This window comes from Sciurus carolinensis, chromosome X (assembly GCF_902686445.1).
Source record: "Sciurus carolinensis chromosome X, mSciCar1.2, whole genome shotgun sequence".
In the NCBI taxonomy this organism is placed as follows: Eukaryota; Metazoa; Chordata; class Mammalia; order Rodentia; family Sciuridae; genus Sciurus; species Sciurus carolinensis.
This window is the reverse complement of record NC_062232.1, coordinates 16,669,863-16,691,473: the sequence shown is the minus strand read 5'-3', so window position 1 is coordinate 16,691,473 and position 21,611 is coordinate 16,669,863. Positions and strand designations below refer to the sequence as shown.

Sequence of the window (21,611 nt, the reverse complement as noted above, 5' to 3'; positions counted from 1 at the left end):
TCTTAGCTGTAAAGGCTCTCACCAGACAAACAAATCAGAGGAAAAACAAACCTCAAATGGAAGACTTGGGAGATCCACAGATGCTCTCTCCACAGCAAGCACATGGTTTACTCAGGGTTTTTCAACCTCAGCACTATTGACATTTGGGCTGGATCATTCTTTATTGTGGGGCTGTCCTGTCCACTGTAGGTTTGGCCACATCCCTGACCTCTGCCCACTGGATGCCAGTGGTACCCACTCCCAGTCACAACAGTCAAAAATGCCTCCAGACACTGCCAAATACCTCCTGGGAAGACACCCCCACATTGAGAATCACTGATATACATGAATAAATATTAATTCCTAACATCTCTCATCATACAGACTTAATGAAAATCTCCATGTTTTAAAACTCATGGCCTTACATCCAACATGTACAGTGAAAGAAAGCAGAACAGTCTCTACCTAGGGATAAAAAGGAGTGGACTGAGAAGGGAATTATTTTGGAGTGAAAGAAATGAACTCTATCTTTTGTGTGTGTGTGTGTGTTGCTGGGGATTTGAACCCAGGGCCTTGTGCATGCACAGCAAGCACTCTACCAACTGAGCTATATCCCCAGTCCAAACTATATCTTAATTCGGTACGGATCACACAAGATGTATGCATTTGTCAAAACTCAAATTGTATATCTAAGATCATACAACTTTAAATCTGTGTGTGTAAACTTCACTTAAAAAATACATGGCAGGGCTGGGGATATAGATCAGTTGGTAGAGTGCTTGCCTCACAAGCACAAGGCCCTGGGTTCAATCCCCAGCACCACAAAAAAAAAAAAAACATGGCTTCCAGCATAACTTATCTGTGCAAAGTTTGCACCAAGATAAAGGTGGGAACTTTAGGCCAAGGGTCATTCTTAAGGAGTCAGTCACATACCCAATCACAGTAAGGAACTAGGTGGTACTGCCCCAAGTGATGGATGGAAACCCATAGGAGAAGCCTCAGTAAAAAGTTCACTGCAGACAAGCCTTACAATGATGCACTCAACACCTTGTGGGGGTCACCTTCCTTCTTGGTATCAAAGGGGGATTCTCTTGGTGGGAGACTACTCCACCCTGCCTCAGCACATGCCTACCATCCCTACTCTAGATTTGATGAGTCTGGTTTGCTAGATCAAAGCCATGTCCACTCTGTTAAGAGCTGCATCTTTATCTGGAAGAATAAAAAACCCAGAATAGCTAAAGCAATCCTTGGCAGAAAGAGTGAAGCAGGGGGTATCGCAATACCAGATCTTCAACTCTACTACAAAGCAATAGTAACAAAAACGGCATGGTATTGGTACCAAAATAGAAAGGTGGATCAATGGTACAGAATAGAGGACACGGACACAAACCCAAATAAATACAATTTTCTCATACTAGACAAAGGGGCCAAAAATATGCAATGGAGAAAAGATAGCCTCTTCAACAAATGGTGCTGGGAGAATTGGAAATCCATATGCAACAGAATGAAACTAAACCCATATCTCTCACCATGCACAAAACTAAACTCAAAATGGATTAAGGATCTCGGAATCAGACCAGAGACCTTGCATCTTATAGAAGAAAAAGTAGGTCCAGAGCTTCAACATGTCGGCTTAGGACCAGACTTCCTCAACAGGACTCCCATAGCACAAGAAATAAAAGCAAGAATTAATAACTGGGATAGATTCAAACTAAAAAGCTTTGTCTCAGCAAAGGAAACTATCAGCAATGCAAAGAAAGAGCCTACAGAGTGGGAGAAAATCTTTGCCAATCATACTTCAGATAGAGCGCTAATCTCCAGAATCTATAAAGAACTCAAAAAACTCTACACCAAGAATGTAAATAATCCAATTGACAAATGGGCTAAGGAAATGAATAGACACTTCACAGAAGAAGATGTACAAGCAATCAACAAACATATGGAAAAATGTTCAACATCTCTAGTAATAAGAGAAATGCAAATCAAAACCACCCTAAGATTCCATCTCACCCCAATTAGAATGGCAATTATCAAGAATACAACCAACAACAGGTGTTGGCGAGGATGTGGGGAGAAAGGTACACTCTTACATTGCTGGTGGGGCTGCAAATTAGTGCAGCCACTCTGGAAAGCAGTGTGGAGATTCCTTAGAAAACTTGGAATGGAAACACCATTTGACCCAGCTATCCCACTCCTTGGCCTATACCCAAAGGACTTAAAATCAGCATATTACAGAGATACAGCCACATCAATGTTCATAGCTGCTCAGTTCACAATAGCCAGATTGTGGAACCAACCTAGATGTCCTTCAATTGATGAATGGATAAAGAAAATGTGGTATATATATACAATGGAATATTACTCAGCCATAAAGAATGATAAAATTATGGCATTTGCAGGCAAATGGATGAAACTGGAGAATATCATGCTAAGTGAGATAAGCCAATCTCAAAAAACCAAAGGAAGAATGATATCGCTAATAAGTGGATGATGACACATAATGGGGGTGGGAAGGGTTAGTGTTGGGGTTGGAGTTGGGTTTAGGGAGGGGGGCAGGAATGGAGGAAGGAAGGACTGTATAGATGGAGGGGAAGGGTGGGAGGGGAGGGGGGGAAGGGAAAAAATGGCAGAATGAATCAAACAACATTACCCTATGTAAATTTATGATTACACAAATGGTATGCCTTTACGCCATGTACAAATAGAGAAACAACATGTATCCCATTTGTTTACAATAAAAAGAAAAAAAAAATAATAAAAAAAAAAAAAAAAAAAAGAGCTGCATCTTTGATGAGTGCTAGGCTATAGACTAGATCCAAAGGCTGTTTCTATAGATTCAGCCCCTCTGGACTATATACCCTTTAGTTACTAGTTGGGTCTCTTGGGATTCAGATGGTGGTGGCAGGGGTCACAGAGGATGGTCCCCAATGTACTGGTTTGTTTGAGGTTTTGAATATAGTTATGAGACCCAAAGTCATAGGGAAAACTGAAATTTGGCTCAGACAAAGCTGAGTTGATGACCCTCAGCTCTGCAAAACTCAGAAATATCACTAAATTTCTTGGCTCAATGTGGCTAAATCTTTCTGGTGTGATTCTGTTCCCCAGCAAGATATCACCCTATCAAAGTACATTCTCTACCTTAGACTATCTTTCAACATTTGTTTTATTCAGTTCATAGTCACCTTAACTGTCAGTGGAAACTGAGCAATAGGATTGGCCTTTGATTAGTTGGGGTTCTAACATTTGCTATAAAGGGGTAGGTTGCTATTACCTTAAATGCTCTCATTTGTTTCTTTCACTCCACTGAAACTTGGCGAGGACTGATGACTGCAAAGCAAATCTAGCCAAGTAAGCAGTGTCACACATGATATAACAAGTACAAGAGGTCAACTGGAATTTCATTTCAAAGACAAATGTTCATTGCACACCTACCCCACAACAGGCACACTAAGCAGATGTGATCCCTGCCTTAACAGAGCTTCCAGGAAGCTTGAGTGTACTCAAAGACTCAGACAATTAGTATTCTAAAAAGACTCTGGCATAAGACTGAGTTTATCCTTCAGTTCCAGCAGCAAGGGTAGGTTCCTGGACAATTAACCAAGATATAAACCTGGTGAGGCCATAAATTCTCAGATCATAATGGGTACCCAGAAGGCTAAACTGTTCTGCTTTCCAAGTAGCACTGACCAGAATTTTCTAGCTCCAGGACCATATTTTGATTGTGTACCAGTAAAATTGCTTTAAAAGACAAATAAAAACATCAATCTAAATAAGACATTCCAAGAATTATTCAGACTCTGATGAATGATGGGGCTCAAATTCCTGAAATGTGCTTTTGTTTTCAACTCTATGGAGTATCCAGTCTTCTCCTCCTCCTGAGGTTTGCAGCAGATACCCTTAGCAAGCTAGGTAGTGACTTAGAAGGAATACAAGGACTTCTAGAGTACCCTAGATGTACTAGCATGTTCCATTTGTAAAAATTCCCTTATGATCTATGTACTTTCATGCATGTCATATTACAACACAAAAACATAAACTCACTTGCTTTCTTGATTTTATCCCCTCCTCCCTTCACTAAAACAATTCTTCCCAATGCCACCAATGGCCTTCAAAGGCAACTGCTAAGCCCCACTGGATAGTTGGCATCTTGGTTGCACCCTGAAACTGGTAACCACCATCTTCAAACTCTTTCTTTGGCTTCCAGAATTCTCTACCCCCATTCTACTAGTTTGCTTGTAGGCATTGTCTTCCTCTGAACAGGGCTTAGGATTGATAGACTCCTTTCCTCTTCACACTCCAAAGCAATTTCATTTAAATCTAGGTCTTTTCCTCTCACACCTGCTATTAATATCCAAATCAGTATCCCCAGCTGGGCACATGGCACATGCCTGTAATCCCAGTGGCTTGGGAGGCTGAGGCAGGAGGATCTCAAGTTCAAAGATAGCCTTGGCAACTCAGCGAGACCCTGTCTCTAAATAAAATATAAAAAAGGGATGGGGATGTGGCTCAGTGGTAAAGGGCCCCTGGGTTCAATCCCTGGTAACAAAAAAAAAAAAAAATATATATATATATATATAGCTATAGATATAGATATGTATACATATATATCTCCCCACAAGCCTGGCCTCTGCCTAAGCTCAGGCTTATATGTCTCACTCCCTGATGAACATCTTCACCAAACATTTCAATTGCTACTTCAGACAGGACATATCCAAAAGTGATTCCCCCCTTTTTTCTTGAGGTGATGGAATATACTTCATATATATATATATATGTATATATATATATGCTATATATAATATGCATATATGTGCTATATATAATATGCATATATAAATATATATAAAATCTTTTAAAATATATATATTTAAGGAGTACAACATGATGTTTTGAATTTATCTTTCTCCAAAAACCTACTTATCTCAGATTCTCTCCTCATTTAATGCTCCCACAAGTCACACAAAGAACACCATCGAAGCAGCTCTTTAGTGAAACAATGAAAACAGAGTTCAAAGATAATAAGAAGTGGTTCCAGCCTCCACAGGGACTGGTTATTAAGCTTCAGTTGGCATAACTGATAATGTGGATAAAAAAATTATTACACCACCTGTGATAAGTGCACTAACTGACAAGGAACAGAATTAACACAGAAAACATTTGTTGTACAACAACCAAAAATCTCTTGGAAAAAAATGCAGAAAGGAGGCAAAATCAACAATCAGAAAGTTTATGAATTTCTTTTTTTTTTAAGCAAAGTCATCCAACAGACTAGATGTTAAGAATCAGTGCCATTAGGAACATCCTCTACAAAAAGAGTAAGAAAAGAAACTAAGTCTGGAACATGAAGATGATTTTCAACATACCACAATCTTTTTAGCTACACCCATTAGTAGAAATGATCTCTACATAGAGAAAACATGGAAGACCACTTAATGGTTGTTACTTGAGTAATATAAAAAACATTCTCAATCAAGAAATTCTGTGGTGTGAGGGTGTTACTGGGAATTGAACCAGGGGTTGCTTTAACACTCATCTATATTCCCAGCCCTTTTAATTCTCACTAAAATCTCACTAAGTTGCTAAGACTATCCTCGAACTTGTGATCCTCCTGCCTTAGCTTCCTGAGTAGCTGGGATTACTTAAAGGCATGTACCATCCAGTATTGTTCTGTTTTAATATAGCAGAAGGGGCTTCGATGACTCAAAATAATTTGGTATCAAAAACTGCATAAATGCTGGGGATGTGGCTCAGTATAGAGGGCTTATCTGGTGTATGTGAGGACCTGGGTTCAATCCCAAGCACTGCAAAAAAACTGCATAAACAAATCTGATGCTTTAATCATTTCATTTTAGCTATTATTTTACTTAGCTGACTGTCATATAACCTGTATACTGAAACGTGAAGCTCTTTCCAAAGTTGCTGAATAATATCCATTTAAAAATCTCTGTGGAAAATAAATCAGAGAATATTTTAAAAGTAAATGCCATTTAAAATTATATAGTCCCCTATTTACAGGAAGGGGCATAACCATGTTCTTTTTTGCCCAAATGTTATACTGGTTCTTTGGTCTTCAACCAACCTTTTCTGCAATAGTTTCCATTCTGAAAGCATTTTTCATTTGAAACAAAATACTTTTAGAGCTTGAGATATTTTTAGGGCTCAGTGGCAGAGCACTTGCCTAGCATGCATGGGGCCCTGGGTTCAATCCCTGGAAAGGAAAGAAGGAAGAAAATCAGTCTCAGTATATTTAAAATAAAAGTGGGAATGCATATTAGAAAATGGTAGTTGTTTTAAAAAGGGGGAAGAAGGGAAACTTGTGGTAGGATTCCAAAGATGTTAACAGTGATCGTCTATGTGTGGTGGCATTAAGGGTGATTTTTTAGTATTATCTGTATTTCTTGACATTTTTACAATGAATATTGATTTGTTTAATAATATGCAAAGAACAAAAATGGCTAGCTCCTGGGGATATTTTAAAGAATTTGCTACAAAATATTAAGATAATTTCAAACAAAGAATGGTAAAAATGTTTTGCTCTGTGATATTTTTGGATAAATATAGTGACCAGTAATAGAGTTATGGGAATAAACAAATCAAGAAAATAATTAAATCTAAACTCTCAAAATGACAGCTTTGACAGGTACTCATATTTATCATAAACAACAGAAACCACAATCATTTCAGTCTGATTCATAGTAAAGGGGATTATAAAACCCATATTTTAAGAGTTCAGACTTTAAACAAGTGTCCTCCCACTATGACAAATGCAAAATTATTTTATGAAAAACTTTCAATTCTGTAGTTCTGTGTTAGAGTGACCGATATATCCTATTTTTTTCCCAACCACTAAAAACAGAATTTAATCCAAAAAGATATGCTAAGGAAAAAAAGAGGCTGTTTTCAAGATTAATGTTATCTTTTTAAAAATATGTTTTAGTTATAGATGGACATAATATTTTTATTTATTTATTTATTTTTATGTAGTGCTAAGGATCAAACCCAGTGCCTTGCACATGTGACGCAAGTGTTCTACCACTGAGTTACAGCTCCAGCCTTAATGTTATCTTTTTCTCACAGAAAATAAGTTCTATTTTATCTTTTGAGGACAGAATTCCCTACAAAATTAGACCAACAAAGCAAAGAAAATATATTTAATCTACAATTGTTTCGTTTTCTACTCCTTAAAAAATAGCTATCAAATTTTGTAGGATTTATGTAGAAAAATAATAGACCTGTGTGATAAACAGGAAAGAAACCTCAGGGCTGAAAAGTGAGATAATTATTAATTTAGGCAGGTTTTGAGTCATCCAGTTGGTTTGTATTGGTTTCAGAGACTTGGAACACTGATGATATGTAATTTAGTAGATTCCAAATTTATTTCAAACTTCCTCATCAAGACAGAAATTGATTGCTTCTTGCCTAAAACTCCCAAATATATCTTTTTTTTCTCCCTCTTGGAATGGTGTCTTGAGATCCATTCAATCTCTTCTGAGTTCAGGGAAAACAGAAAGGAAAAAATTGTAGGGGTACATTTACATCAAGTCTTGCTTTTCAAATGTGTCTATTTTTCAAGCAACTAAAAACAATGTACATAAATTAATAAAAAAGAGCTACTCTGTCAAAGTAAAATATATGTAGGCCCAAATTTCATTTCTTAATAGACTACCATGTGCACAAAGAATTCGGAACTCTGTTGAGAAATGCCTCCAGCATCATCTCAGCTATTCTTGTGCTTTTACTTCTGTAAGGAGAAGAGAAATACACATATTTTTGAAAGACAATCATATGCAAGACAATTCAACTGATGATAATCTGAATTCATAGTGAAAATCTCTGCAAAAATAAGGCATAAAAACCAGAAAAATAAATATTTGGACTATACACAGCAACTTTAACAGAGTTCCCAAACAGCATGACTGACTCCACAAACAGGCTCAAAATCAATATTTGCCAAGTGACGTAAGTCAACAATAGACAATTTAGGAAACTTGCTGGAGTTCTGGTATCACTTTTTGCTTACTTACTCACCCATCTAACCTATGTCATAATATGACACATGAATCAGTCCCTCCAATAGTAAAGGAGATTCATTTCAGCTAGACAAAGAAAAACAAGCTGCTATTTCACAAGCACTGAATTTGTGGAATGAGGAAAAAGAAAGAAAAGAACCTTTATTATTTTCACATATTGTATTTAAAAAGACTGTTCAAAGGAATGAATAGACATAGCTGAAAAAGAATCTCCTGGTTATCCCTTCCAAATAAGGCAATGAACACACACTTATGAATCTCTCTTTAACTTTCACAGAGGGCTCCTCATCCTCATGGAACCAAACAAAGAAGTCCTTAAGTGGGAGCCAGTGTGGGCTTTGAATAAAACACACTGAATTGCTTCAAATACTCAGAAAGAAGCTGGGAGACAAAGGGTGACTGTACTTAAAGCATCTTTAAAACAAAATTCACTCAAAATATAATTATGCTATCTATAATGCATAAAGCTATAAAAATCATGAAAACAGCTTAATATTCAAAGTTATGGGCATTTAGCATATTGGAAACCTATGACCCTTACTCTAAATTCTTGCTTCTCCAAGTTTCAGTGTACAATGAACAGAAGTTTAAAAAAACAACACAGAAAGAAATTGGCACTGTTGAAGTCTTCTAATAAAACTGGCATGAAGCTATGCAAAAATTAGGAAAAACCCAGCAAAAGCAAAAAAAAAAAACTTTTAAATTCTAAAACATATCGTTAGATGGGGATTTTTTTTTCTCCCAGAAAATAACTACATAAAGTTTTATGTTGTATGAACTAACTGTAAAATTCCATTTAAACATTATTGGGGAAAAGCAACTGATACAAACTCCTTCAATTCCTCTATTTAAAAAATCTTTTGGCATTCTGCTGTTGTATTAAAAATCATCAACTTTAAGCTTTTGAAACAGGTATCTTGCTACAGAGATTTCTTATGCATCTAATTACTTGTGATAATTTCAAATGTACCATGTAAATATCAAAGTTCATTTCTTAGCCTCTGAGAAGTTCCAGTCTAGCCTGGAAAGGACATGGGTGTGAAACGCATCTACATATATATTATAAATTAAACCTTTATGTCCTAGAAGTCTACAAATATGAACAGGTCTCATGGGGTAATAAATTCATTTAGCATAAATGTCTACTAAATTATCTACTTTTCTCTTCCATTTTGTTTCTGATCTCCCCATTCTTTTAAAATATTAGTCATCATTCATCTGTTTCACCTTTCTTCTCCTCTTCCAGTGCTATTTGCAAATGGGAAGCTATCTGCATTTTAGAGGAAGATGGAAGAGTGCTTCAGTGGGGAGAATTCACTTCTAAATAAGATGTGAATTTATCTAAGTTTGAACCACTCTGACCTATGAGCAGAGAGCTAACCTGCAACCACAGATCACTTTAGTGGACAGATGTGATGCAGGAGGGATGTTAAACACCATACATTCATATAATGTTTTTCATATCTGTTACCTGACATAACAGTTATGTTTTATATGTTATCTTATTTGAACCTCCCAACAACCCCATGAGATATGGAGGGGCAAATGACTATCCCTACGGTACCGTGATCAGGGCCTCGGAGAGTTTAAGAAAGCTCATCAAGGGTTGCTTGGCCAGAAACAAGAAACACAACAACTAGAACCTGAGCCTGTGCTTTCAGACTGCGTCCAGAGCTGCAGGGCAGTTTTTTCTTCTTTGTGATCTACCGTTCAACTTCTTTGAAGGGTAAGAAAGGGGAAAAAATCCAATTAATGTTGCACATAAAAAATTGATTTATGTGAGTAAAAATGTATGTACTATAATTCCTCAAGAATTCCCTCAGATATGTTTAAATTGTAAGGGGAAAAACTCTTGATTATATTTCAAAATAGGTGACATTTAAAATAATATTCAGTATAAAAGAGTACTCTTCTAATTTACAGATGCTTTTCCTTTTCCATTTCATGTTGTAATTCTCTACTCAGTTTGTATTAGTAACATACTAGTAATATGGTAAGAAAATTAATTTCAGGAAGACAAGCAATACAGGCATCACACCAAGCCACAAAGAATGTGTGAGGTAATAATGACTTATAGCCAAGGACATATTTACTCAGTCTCCTCTATGTGGCAAGCTCTGAGTACAGGTCACATCTTTGCCCTTCAGCAAGGAAGTGACTCAGACTAGCTTTCACTATGCCACCTTCTTGCTTTAGAGGCCTCAGCAGGAAACCAGATAATGAATCCCCAATCTCCAGTCCACCACATATCTTCCAGGAAAACCCCATATCCTCAGGTTCCATGTCAGCTGAGTACTACCTTTCAGTGTCCACAGATGCTTCAATCAAACTATTACCTCCCTACCACCATACCAACTCAGTCTTCTTCTACTTTCTCATTTCAATGAATAGATCTGACAGTCACTCAATCTTCCAAACTAAAAGTCTGGACAGCATCCTTGAATCTTCCTCCTCCCTCCTCTGTCACATCTGATCAACTACCAAGTTTTAAAACAGAAAACATTTTTGGAGAGCCCCAAGACTGCACACTATCACAATACACACTTAGCAGCCTCCTACAAGATGGCAACTAAAACTTAAAAATGGCTTACATTTCTTGAGCACTTCCTTTGTACCAAGCACTGTTCTAAGCTTTGGGTTTGAATGAATTTAACCCACACTATTTGAAGTTGGTGTTAGACTTACCCTTGCTTTACAGATGAGGCAGCAGCTAAATAGGCCTTTATATTTCACTCAAGGTAACAGGGTGAGGAGGTTCAATGATGAACTCTCATTCCTGTGTTCTTGTCTGAGTTTTTCTTTTCTGCTTGGAAAGTTATTTTCAACCTTGTTTGGCTGACTTCGAAGGTCAGCACAAGTACGCTCTTCTCTGTATTCTATTGCCCCCTGCTGGTGCTCTTCCTTCTAAGCTGGTAGTTCTCAAGGTTGGATGAATGCTCCAAACACATGATGCCTAAGATGTCACCCTTAGAGATTTTGACATCATTTGTCTTGGGTCCAGACTGGGCATAGGGACTTTTGAAAGCTTCCCAGAATCTCTAACATGCAAAGTTGAGACTCACCGCACTATAATACACTTTTTTTTTTTTTTTGCGGTGCTGGGGATTAGAACCCAGGACCTTGTGCTTGCAAGGAAAGCACTTTACCAACTGAGCTATCTCCCCAGCCCATTATGATACACTTTTAAAATATATATCTGTACTGATAACCACATGTGAGCTTCTGAAATGAAAGTTTCACTATCACCTGGGGGCTTTTTTTCAAACCTGGAGGTTCCTGAACCCCACCTAAGAAAGTAAATTGGAAGCATGAGCAGGGCCCTGGAAGCTTCTTCTGTCCTTGAATAATTCTGATGTGTGGTCAGAATTGGGAACTCTCTTAGATAAGAACTGGCTCATTTCATTTGTACACACCAGGGTCCTGGCATGGTACACAACATATAGTTGGAGAGTGATAAAATCTGAGAAATGAGTAAAATATAGTAATGTGAATCTGGGGACTGGGTGTATATATTCAATATCCAAACTTCCTGAAGTGGCACTAAGAAAACTTCCTAAAAAGGAATGCAAATATTGGGAAGTTTTTCAAATGTTTTTTAATCCACCAATGCCCCCTACTGACTACAAGATGAATAGCTAAATCAAAAAAATGGCTATTTTAATTAAACATGCACATAACACGTTACACACGTTGTACTTTTCCCCCAACACCTACACTATCAACTCCCTTGCCCTCCAGTTCTAGTTGCCCCAAGCTGTTCACTCCCGAAGAGAGATCAATCCTACCATTTGTTCTGTTCCCAATAGTAATGCATCTCGCCTTTGTTTTTGTTCGGCAGTGCTGGGGATTGAACCCAGGACCTCCTACATGCTAAAGCAAACGCTCTACCACTGAGCTACATCCCCAGCCTAGCTGCTAACCTTTTCTGTTTTTTAATCAGGGCCCCTTCCCAAAACCATCCACCTCAAAAATACAAGAAATGATTCACTAGCAATTTGGCTCAATTCTTGACTGTTCCAAGTGTGATGGAACACACTATAGCACCTGGAAGCTCACTAAAAAGATGAAGAATCTGAGGCTCTCTCCCAGACCTACTGAATTGGAATCTGGATTTTAACAAGTGTTGCACATACATTAAAGTATGACAAGCACTGCTTCTCAACTATTGGACCTAACATCACCATTTTATGACAAATATTTGGTAACACTCTTGATATCCTGAAATAAAATTCATTATCCACTAACTCAGAAAAGCTCAAGAAAACATATCAGCATACTTATTTGGTGGTAATAATAAAGGTGACAAAAGGAAAGATTTATCAGAATTCTATTTCAGGAGAGATCCAAGATGGCAGACTAGAGGGAGGCTGCATTCCTTGTCGCTCCATAACTCCGGTTTCAAGCAGAGGATATCTGTTTCTTGATTGCTCCCTGGCAGGCGCCTATCATCCGCCATTTGCCTGCCTCTCGCCTGTCCATCGCCTGCCTTGCACCTATCCATCACCCAACGCACAAGGTTCACCTCCCGATCATCCGACAACAGTCAGCAAACTGATCGCCGACCGCCAGTGGAGCACCAGCTGCCTGCTGTTGCCTGGAAGCTCACTGTTACAGTACCTGCAGGTTTGATTACACGTGGCTGCCGCCATTTTCAGACAACAGCCAGGCCCTGTAGGACCCCTGGCCGGACAGACTGAGCCCCATCTCCAGGATCCCTCAGCCCGACCAATCACTCCCTGCCTCTGGGGCCCTCACATCGACTGACTGCTCCCTGCCGCCAGGACCCCCAGACCAACTGACTGCGCCCTATCACCGGGACCCCAGACCGACTGATTGCAACTGGCCTCCAGGATCCCACAACCACACCAAACACACCCAACCTCCAGGACCCCTGCCTGACCAACCGCATCCCGCCTCCGGGACCTCCTGCTGACCACGGCCACACCCTGAGCTGCAGCTCCCCATTTGCCAACACATTTTGAAGTCAGAGTGGCCATCTTGGATAATCCTGGAAGCCATAGCTCCAATCTTTAGGTGGGGCAAAACCCATCCTGAGACGCCTGCTAGAGGCTTGAAAGCTCATTGTCAGGTACCTCTCATGCATCAGGCTACTGAACTCTAGGAGGTATAATTTACTATATGACTATTATACTGTAGATTTTCTTTTTTCTCCTTATTGAAAAAATTTAAGTTTTTATTTCTTTACTTTTCTTGCTCTCTTTTCCTTTTGTTTACCTGTTCCCTCAGAGTCTCTTTCTCCCTTTTTTGCATGCTAACAGTCAATTTCTTTTGATTACACTCTCACCCGTTCTATTATCTAGAACGTCTTCTAGATATTCTTTTCTTATCCCATTAACAGCCACATTCTACATCCCTCTGCATCCTCTTTGTCCTCCACTTGAAACTGCAGACCTTATTGCAAATCTGTTTGTTTTACTGAAGATAATATTTGAACTCATTCTGTTTATTATGACAATTTTGTTATTGTCCTCATAGGGGCTATTTGGTCTAGGATTGCATAGTGTCTGAATTGGGCACTGCTAATATTGATCTCCCCTTAAAGAAAGGGTTTGGGAAACTTATAGGGCCACTATAAGCCTATAGGGGGAAATCTGTAATACCCCAGATCTGCACTGCTAGAGGGGAAGATACATGAACAACATGAAAAAACAAGGGAAGAAAATGATCCAAACAAATCTAGATTCTATATTAACAGAATCCAATGACAGTATGTTAGAAGAAACGTCAGAAAAGGACTTCGGATTATACATGACTAAGATGATTCGCGAAGCAAAGGATGAGATAAGAGAGCAAATGCAGGCAATGAATGATAATACCAATAAGCTGAAAGAGCACCTGCAGGAAGCAAAAGATCATTTCGACAAAGAGATAGAGATTCTCAAAAAAAAAAAACGGAAATCCTTGAAATGAAGGAAAAAATAAACCAAATAAAAAACTCAATGGAAAGCATCACCAAAAGACTAGACCACTTGGAAGACAGAACCTCAGACAATGAAGACAAAATATTTAATCTTGAAAATAAAGTTGCCCAAACAGAGAAGATGGTAAGAAATCATGAACAGAATCTCCAAGAACTATGGGACATCATGAAAAGACCAAATTTAAGAATTATTGGGATTGAAGAAGGCACAGAGATACAAACCAAAGCAATGAACAACCTATTCAATGAAATAATATCAGAAAATTTCCCAAACCTGAAGAATGAAATGGAAAATCAAATACAAGAGGCTTACAGAACACCAAATGCACAAAATCACAACAGATCCACACCAAGGCACATTATAATGAAAATGCCTAACATTCAAAATAAAGATAGGATTTTGAAGGCCACGAGAGAAAATCATCAGATTACATATAGGGGGAAACCAATATGGATAGCAGGCGACTTCTCAACCCAGACTCTAAAGGCCAGAAGGGCCTGGAACAACATATTTCAAGCTCTGAAAGAACATGGTTGCCAACCAAGAATCCTATACCCAGCAAAACTAACCTTCAGTTTTGAAGATGAAATAAAATCCTTCCATGATAAACAAAAGTTAAAAGAATTTACAAATAGAAAGCCTGCACTACAGAATGTTCTCAACAAAATATTCCATGAGGAGGAAACGAAAAACAACAATGGAGGTCAGCAAAGGGAGGAAATACCTTAGAGAAAAACCACTCAAAGGAGAAACCAAGCCAACTTAAAAACCAAAAATAAGCCAAATGACTGGGAATACAAATCATATCTCAATAATAACCCTAAACAGGCTGGGGAGATAGCTCAGCTGGTAGAGTGCTTACCTTGCAAGCACAAGGCCCTAAGTTTGATCCCCAGTACTGCAAATAATAATAATAATAATAATAATAATAATAATAATAACTCTGAACATTAATGGCCTAAACTTATCAATCAAAAGACAAAGACTGACAAAATGGATTAAAAAGAAAGACCCAACAATATGCTGCCTGCAAGAGACTCATCTCATAGAAAAAGACATCCACAGACTAAAGGTGAAAGGATGGGCATACCTACCATGCACACGGGCTCAGTAAAAAAGCGGGGGTTTCTATCCTTATATCAGAGAAAGTGGACTTCAAGCCAAAGTTAGTCAGAAGGGATAAAGAAGGACATTTCATACTGCTTAAGGGAATCATAAAACAGGAAGACATAACAATAGTAAATATTTATGCCCCAAACAATGGTGTATCCCTGTACATCAAACAAATCCTTCTCAATTTCAAGAATCACGTAGACCACAACACAATAATTCTGGGTGACTTTAACGCACCACTGTCACCACTAGATAGATCTTCCAAACAAAAACCAAACAAAGAAACCATAGAACTCAATAACACAATCAATAACCTAGACTTAATAGACATATATAGAATATTCCATCCATCAACGAGCAGATTCACTTTCTTCTCAGCAGCACATGGAACCTTCTCAAAAATAGACCATATGTTATGCCACAAAGCAGCCCTCAGGAAATGCAAAAAAATAGAGATACTGCCTTGTGTTCTATCAGATCATAATGGACTGAGAGTAGAAATCAATGACAAAAACCAAAAATTACTCCAACCTGGAGACTAAATAATATGCTATTGAATGAAACATGGAGAACAGAAAACATCAGGGAGGAGATAAAAAAATTCTTAGAGGTCAATGAGAATGATGATACAACATATCAAAATCTCTGGGACACTATGAAAGCGGTACTAAGAGGAAAGTTCATTGCATGGAGCGCATTCCAGAAAAGAATGAAAAGTCAACAACTAAATAACCTAACATTACAGCTCAAAGCCCTAGAAAATGAAGAACAGAATAACAGCAAAAGTAGTAGAAGACAGGAAATAATTAAAATCAGAGCTAAAATCAACAAAAGTGAAACGAAACAATTCAAAAAATTGACAAAAAAAAAGTTGGTTCTTTGAGAAAGTAAACAAAATAGACAAACCCTTAGCCACACTAACAAAGAGAAGGAGAGAGAAAACTCAAATTACTAAAATTCATGATGAAAAAGGAAATATCACGACAGACACCACTGAGATACATAAAATAATTAGAAGCTACTTTGAAAATATGTATTCCAAAATAGAATCTACTGAAGACATTGACAAATTTCTAGAGACATATGCTCCTCCCAAACTGAACCAGGAGGACATACACAATTTAAACAGATCAATATCAAGCAATGAAACAGAAGAAGCCATTAAAAACCTAGCATCCAAGAAAAGCCCAGCACCAGACGGATTCTCAGTGGAGTTCTACAAGACCTTCAAAGAAGATCTCATTCCAATACTTCTCAAAGTATTCCAGGAAGTAGAAAAGGAGAGTACCCTACCTAACTCATTCTATGAAGCTAATATCACCCTCATACCCAAACCAGGAAAAGACACATCAAGGAAAGAAAATTTTAGACCAATATCCTTGATGAATATAGATGCAAAGATCCTTAACAAAATATTGGGAAACTGTATCCAAAAGCATATTAAGAAAATCGTGCACCAAGATCGAGTGGGGTTCATCCCTGGAATGCAAGGATGGTTTAACATCCGTAAATCAATAAACGTAATCCATCATGTCAATAGACTTAAGGATAAGAATCATATGGTTATTTCAATTGACGCAGAAAAAGCGTTCGACAAAATACAACACCCCTTCATGCTCAAAACACTAGAAAAAATAGGGATAGTAGGAACATACCTGAACATTGTAAAGGCTATTTATGCTAAGCCCATGGCCAACATCATTCTTAATGGAGAAAAACTGAAACCATTCCCTTTAAAAATGGGAACAAGATAGGGATGTCCTCTTTCACCACTTCTATTCAACATTATCCTCGAAACTCTAGCCAGAGCAATTAGGCAGACTAAAGAAATTAAAGGGATACGAATAGGAAAAGAGGAACTTAAGCTGTCGCTGTTTGCTGATGACATGATTCTATATTTAGAGGATCCAAAAAACTCCTCCCCAAAACTTCTAGACCTCATCAATGAATTCAGCAAAACAGCAGGCTATAAAATCAACACACATAAATCTAAAGCATTTTTATATGCAAGTGACGAAACAGCTGAAAGAGAAATGAGGGAAAACAACTCCATTTGCAATAGCCTCAAAAAAAATAAAATACTTGGGCATCAATCTAACCAAAGAGGTAAAAGATCTCTACAATGAAAACTACAAAACATTGAAGAAAGAAATTGAGGAAGACCTTAGAAGATGGAAAGATCTCCCATGTTCTTGGATAGGCAGAATTAATATTGTCAAAATGGCCATACTACCAAAAGTGCTATACAGATTCAATGCAATTCCAATTAAAATCCCAATGATGTACCTTACAGAAATAGAGTAAGCAATCATGAAATTCATTTGGAAGAATAAGAAACCCAGAATAGCTAAAACAATCCTTAGCAGGAAGAATGAAGTAGGGGGTATCGCAATACCGAACTTCAACTATACTACAAAGCAATAGTAACAAAAACGGCATGGTATTGGTACCAAAATAGACAGGTAGATCAATGGTACAGAATAGAGAACACTGACACAAACCCAATACAATTTTCTCATACTACACAAAGGTGCCAAAAATATGCAATGGAGAAAAGATAGCCTCTTCAACAAATGGTGCTGGGAAAATGAAATCCATATGCAATAGAATGAAACTAAACCCCTATCTCTCACTCTGCACAAAAATCAACTCACACTGGATCAAGGACCTCGAAATCAGACCAGAGACCTTGCATCTTATAGAAGAAAAAGTAGGTCCAAATCTTCAACTTGTTGGCTTAGGATCAGACTTCCTTAACAGGACTCCCATACCACAAGAAATAAAAGCAAGAATCAACAACTGGGATAGATTCAAACTAAATAGCTTTCTCTCAGCAAAGGAAACTAGCAGCAATGCGAAGAGAGAGCCTACTGAGTGGGAGAATATCTTTGCCACTCATACTTCAGATACAGCACTAATTTCCAGAATATATAAAGAACTCAAGAAACTCTACACCAAGAATACAAATAACCCAATCAACAAATGGGCTAAGGATATGAACAGATGCTTCACAGAAGAAGATCTACAAGCAATCAACATACATATGAAAAAATGTTCAACATCTTTAGTAATAAGAGAAATGCAAATCAAAACTACACTAAGATTCCATCTCACCCCAATTAGAATGGCAATTATCAAGAATGCAAGCAACAATAGGTGTTGGAGATGATGTGAGGAAAAAGGTACACTCATACATTGCTGGTGGAGCTGCAAATTAGTGCAGCCACTCTGAAAGCAGTGTGGAGATTCCTTAGAAAACTTGGAATGGAACCACCATTTGACCCAGCTATCCCACTCCTCGGCCTATACCCAAAGGACTTAAAATCAGCATACTACAGAGATACAGCCACATCAATGTTCATTGCTGCTCAATTCACAATAGCCAGACTGTGGAACCAACCTAGATGTCCTTCAATTGATGAATGGATAAAGCAACTCTGGTATATATATACAATGGAATATTACTCAGCTATAAAGAATAATAAAATTATGGCATTTGCAGGCAAATGGATGAAATTGGAGAATATCTGTTAAGTGAGATAAGCCAGTCTCAAAAATCCGAAAGGCAAATGATCTCACTGATAAGCGGATGATGACACGTAATGGGGGGTGGGAGGGGGGCAAGAATGGAGGAAGGAGGGGCTCTATAGAAGGAAAAGAGGGGTAGGAGGGGTGGGGGGAAGGAAAAATAACAGAATGAATCAAACATCATTACCCTATGTAAATGTATGATTACGCAAATGGTATGCTGTTACTCCATGTACAAACAGAAACAACATGTATCCCATTTGTTTACAATAAAAATAAATTTTAAAAAATTCTATTTCAGTATATAAATGTTCAACACAACCAAGACTTAAGAACAAACTCTTGAATTTCTAAAATGTACCTTAATGTGAAGGTACCATATTCAGTTAAGAAACACAGGTCTAAAATCATTCCCACCCTTTTCCTTCCATCTCACAGAAAGGAGTCTCTTGCCCCCTTTTAAAGCTGAGGGATTCTTTTTTAAACACTTCCTTCTCTACATTCCTCCGAAGACCATAAACACTGCCAAATCTTCAATGCTGTTACAACCACAAAACCACTCTAGAATCTTTATTTTTGGGTGGTGGTGGGGTACCAGGGATTGAACTCAGGGGCACTCGACCACTGAACCACATCCCCAGCCCTATTTTGAATTTTTTTTAGAGACAGGGTTTCCCTGAATTGCTTAGCACCTTGCTTTTTGCTGAGGTTGGTTCTGAACTTGTGATCCTGCCACCTCAGCCTCCTGAGCCACTGGGATTACAGGCATGTGCCACTGTGCCTGGCTCCTCTAAATCTTGATCTAACATTTCCTTCTAATTAGTCTCTTTCCTTCCCTTGACAGTAAACTCTGTCCATTTACTTAGGAGTCACCAACCCATGTTAATCTTTTATTTCCATCATTAAACCTACAAGGTTCATGAAAGCTTTCCCAACTGCCTAAATCAATGAGCTTGTGTCCAAACTCATCTAATTTATCTCTCTGAAATGGTCATTGTTAGTTGCACATCCAGTCTCCATTCCTCCTCTTCCTTCCCCAAAGAATCCCACTGTGTTCATGAATTCATTCCTTTTCCATTAAGGTAAAGTGATCCTGTTTAGTCTAAGCAAATCAGAGCATGGCACTCTCGTGGCAACTACTATTGGATCAGGTAGCTGACCTAAATTTATCCAATCACACCTGGAGGAAGCATAGTTTCATCCCCTCTCTAGTGAAGGAGAAAGTGTGTATGTTACTAGCAGTTACCTTGGAACTATAAGGGAAAGTAACATTACCATGGAAAGCCAAGAACAGATCCATCCTTAATGACACTGAATCAATGAATCCTGAGTCCCCCTCCTTCTTCTGAACTTAGTGAGATAATTTTCCTTACTATTTATCAATTAGGTATTCCCAGCCAAAAACAGTCTGTCCTTGAAACTCCTCCGTAGGTTTTCTTCTTTTCTCCTCGCCCCCCTACCCCAACACTAGGGATCTAACCCAGGGTTTCTTGCATGAGCTCTACCATGGAGCTACAGACCTAGCAGCCCCTTCTCCCTTGATTTTCTAAACATCACTTTTTGGTCTACTTCTTAAAAGTTACTACTCCATCTCCGGCCCCCCTTCTTCCTTTGCCTACTCCTCACATTTTGGTGTCCTCCAAGGTTTGCTGTGATCTTTTCTACTCAAAGTACATGCTCACCTGGAGTAATTTCAGCTCACTGTAGCTTTCTGCGCACACATCAAATATGAGCTACCACCTGTGTGTGGTGGCGCAAGCCTGTAATCCCAGCAGCTTGGGAGGCTGAGGCAGGAGGATCACAATTACAGGCCAGACTTAGCAACTTAGTGAGGCCCTGCTTCAAAATAAAAAATAAAAGGGGTTGGGGATATAGCTCATGGCTAAATGTCCCCGCATTCAATCACCGGTACAAAAAAATAAAAGTGAGCTAACAGCTGGAGTACTACTGCTAATGGGCCCCCATGCCCTGTTCACTCACCTGATCCAATTCTTATCTTCAAAACTAAATTAAAATGTGCCCTCTGTGACACCTTCCCTGAAGCCCTCAGGGATTCCTTACCTTTTATTACAACATGGATCCCTTCTCAAAATAATGCTTTTAATTGCATAAAATACTAATTACATTAAAATAATAGTATTTTAAAATCCAAACTTCTGATACAGTAATAAGTACTTCTTCATTAGCCTATTAAATAAAAAGATCTTGCAGTGAGCTTTATAACTAATTTTGAAGTAGTGGTAAGCACAAGTGGTATTTTGAGATCTATAACTGTAACATGATAAGAAAATGTCTGTGACTTGCACAGGGACTGTGACTTCTATTGGTGACAGGTATCTGCTAATACTGTGGTTTTTTTGCTGTAGGAGCTTGTTCAATCAACGGTCCCCAATCAACCAGCCCTCTTCATGTCCATGTCCTTGTGTAGTCCTGTACCATATCAACTCTGGACATGGCTTGACAACAGTACATGTGATGAAGACAAGTGTTTGTGCATTGGGACCTGCCCTACTAGAACCCCACGAGAAAGTCCTCCTTAGGCACATGTAGGGATACAAAGCCTCCCTACAAGGGGGTAAGGCCATCTTTCAGTTAAGCTACCAGCAGAACTGCCCAGCCAAACCACAGATTGTGAGAATGACTAAATCATTATCAAGGCACTGGTTTGCAGTGGTTCACTACCCAAAAGGCAACTAAAATGATTACCCATATTCATAACTGAAGGAAATACTCATTACAGATGGAAACAGATGAAAACAAAGACTTTTCCCTTTTAACAGTTTAGGGTGCCTGTGAGCTCTAGCTACATACCATTTGAGGAGCTGAGGACCCAAGGTCAAGAACCTCCAGTTAGGTCAAATAGATCCAACTCTCCTTTTTACTATCACACTACATTGTGCATACCAACACAGTTTAACTTGACTATAGCATATCCTTCATCCATGTAATCCTGTAACACAGCTGGGTTCCCAGTACTTAACAGGTGTTTAACAATTTATAAAATAAATGCAAGTTGATT

The 21,611-nt window shown here is 38.4% G+C and overlaps 1 protein-coding gene across 4 annotated transcripts in view; it reads right to left on the bottom strand.

Moving 5' to 3' along the window:
• The window catches only part of Apoo (apolipoprotein O), a 63,161-nt gene that overhangs the window by 40,341 nt on the left and 1,209 nt on the right, over positions 1–21,611 (bottom strand). Inside the window, exon 1 of one of the 4 annotated variants that reach the window (XM_047536687.1) lies at positions 10,695–10,838. The exons of the other annotated variants lie outside the window; for them this stretch is intronic. The gene's annotated coding sequence lies outside the window, so the exon portion shown is untranslated. Of the gene's footprint in view, positions 1–10,694; positions 10,839–21,611 lie in introns of those variants that run through there. 4 annotated transcript variants of the gene reach the window in all.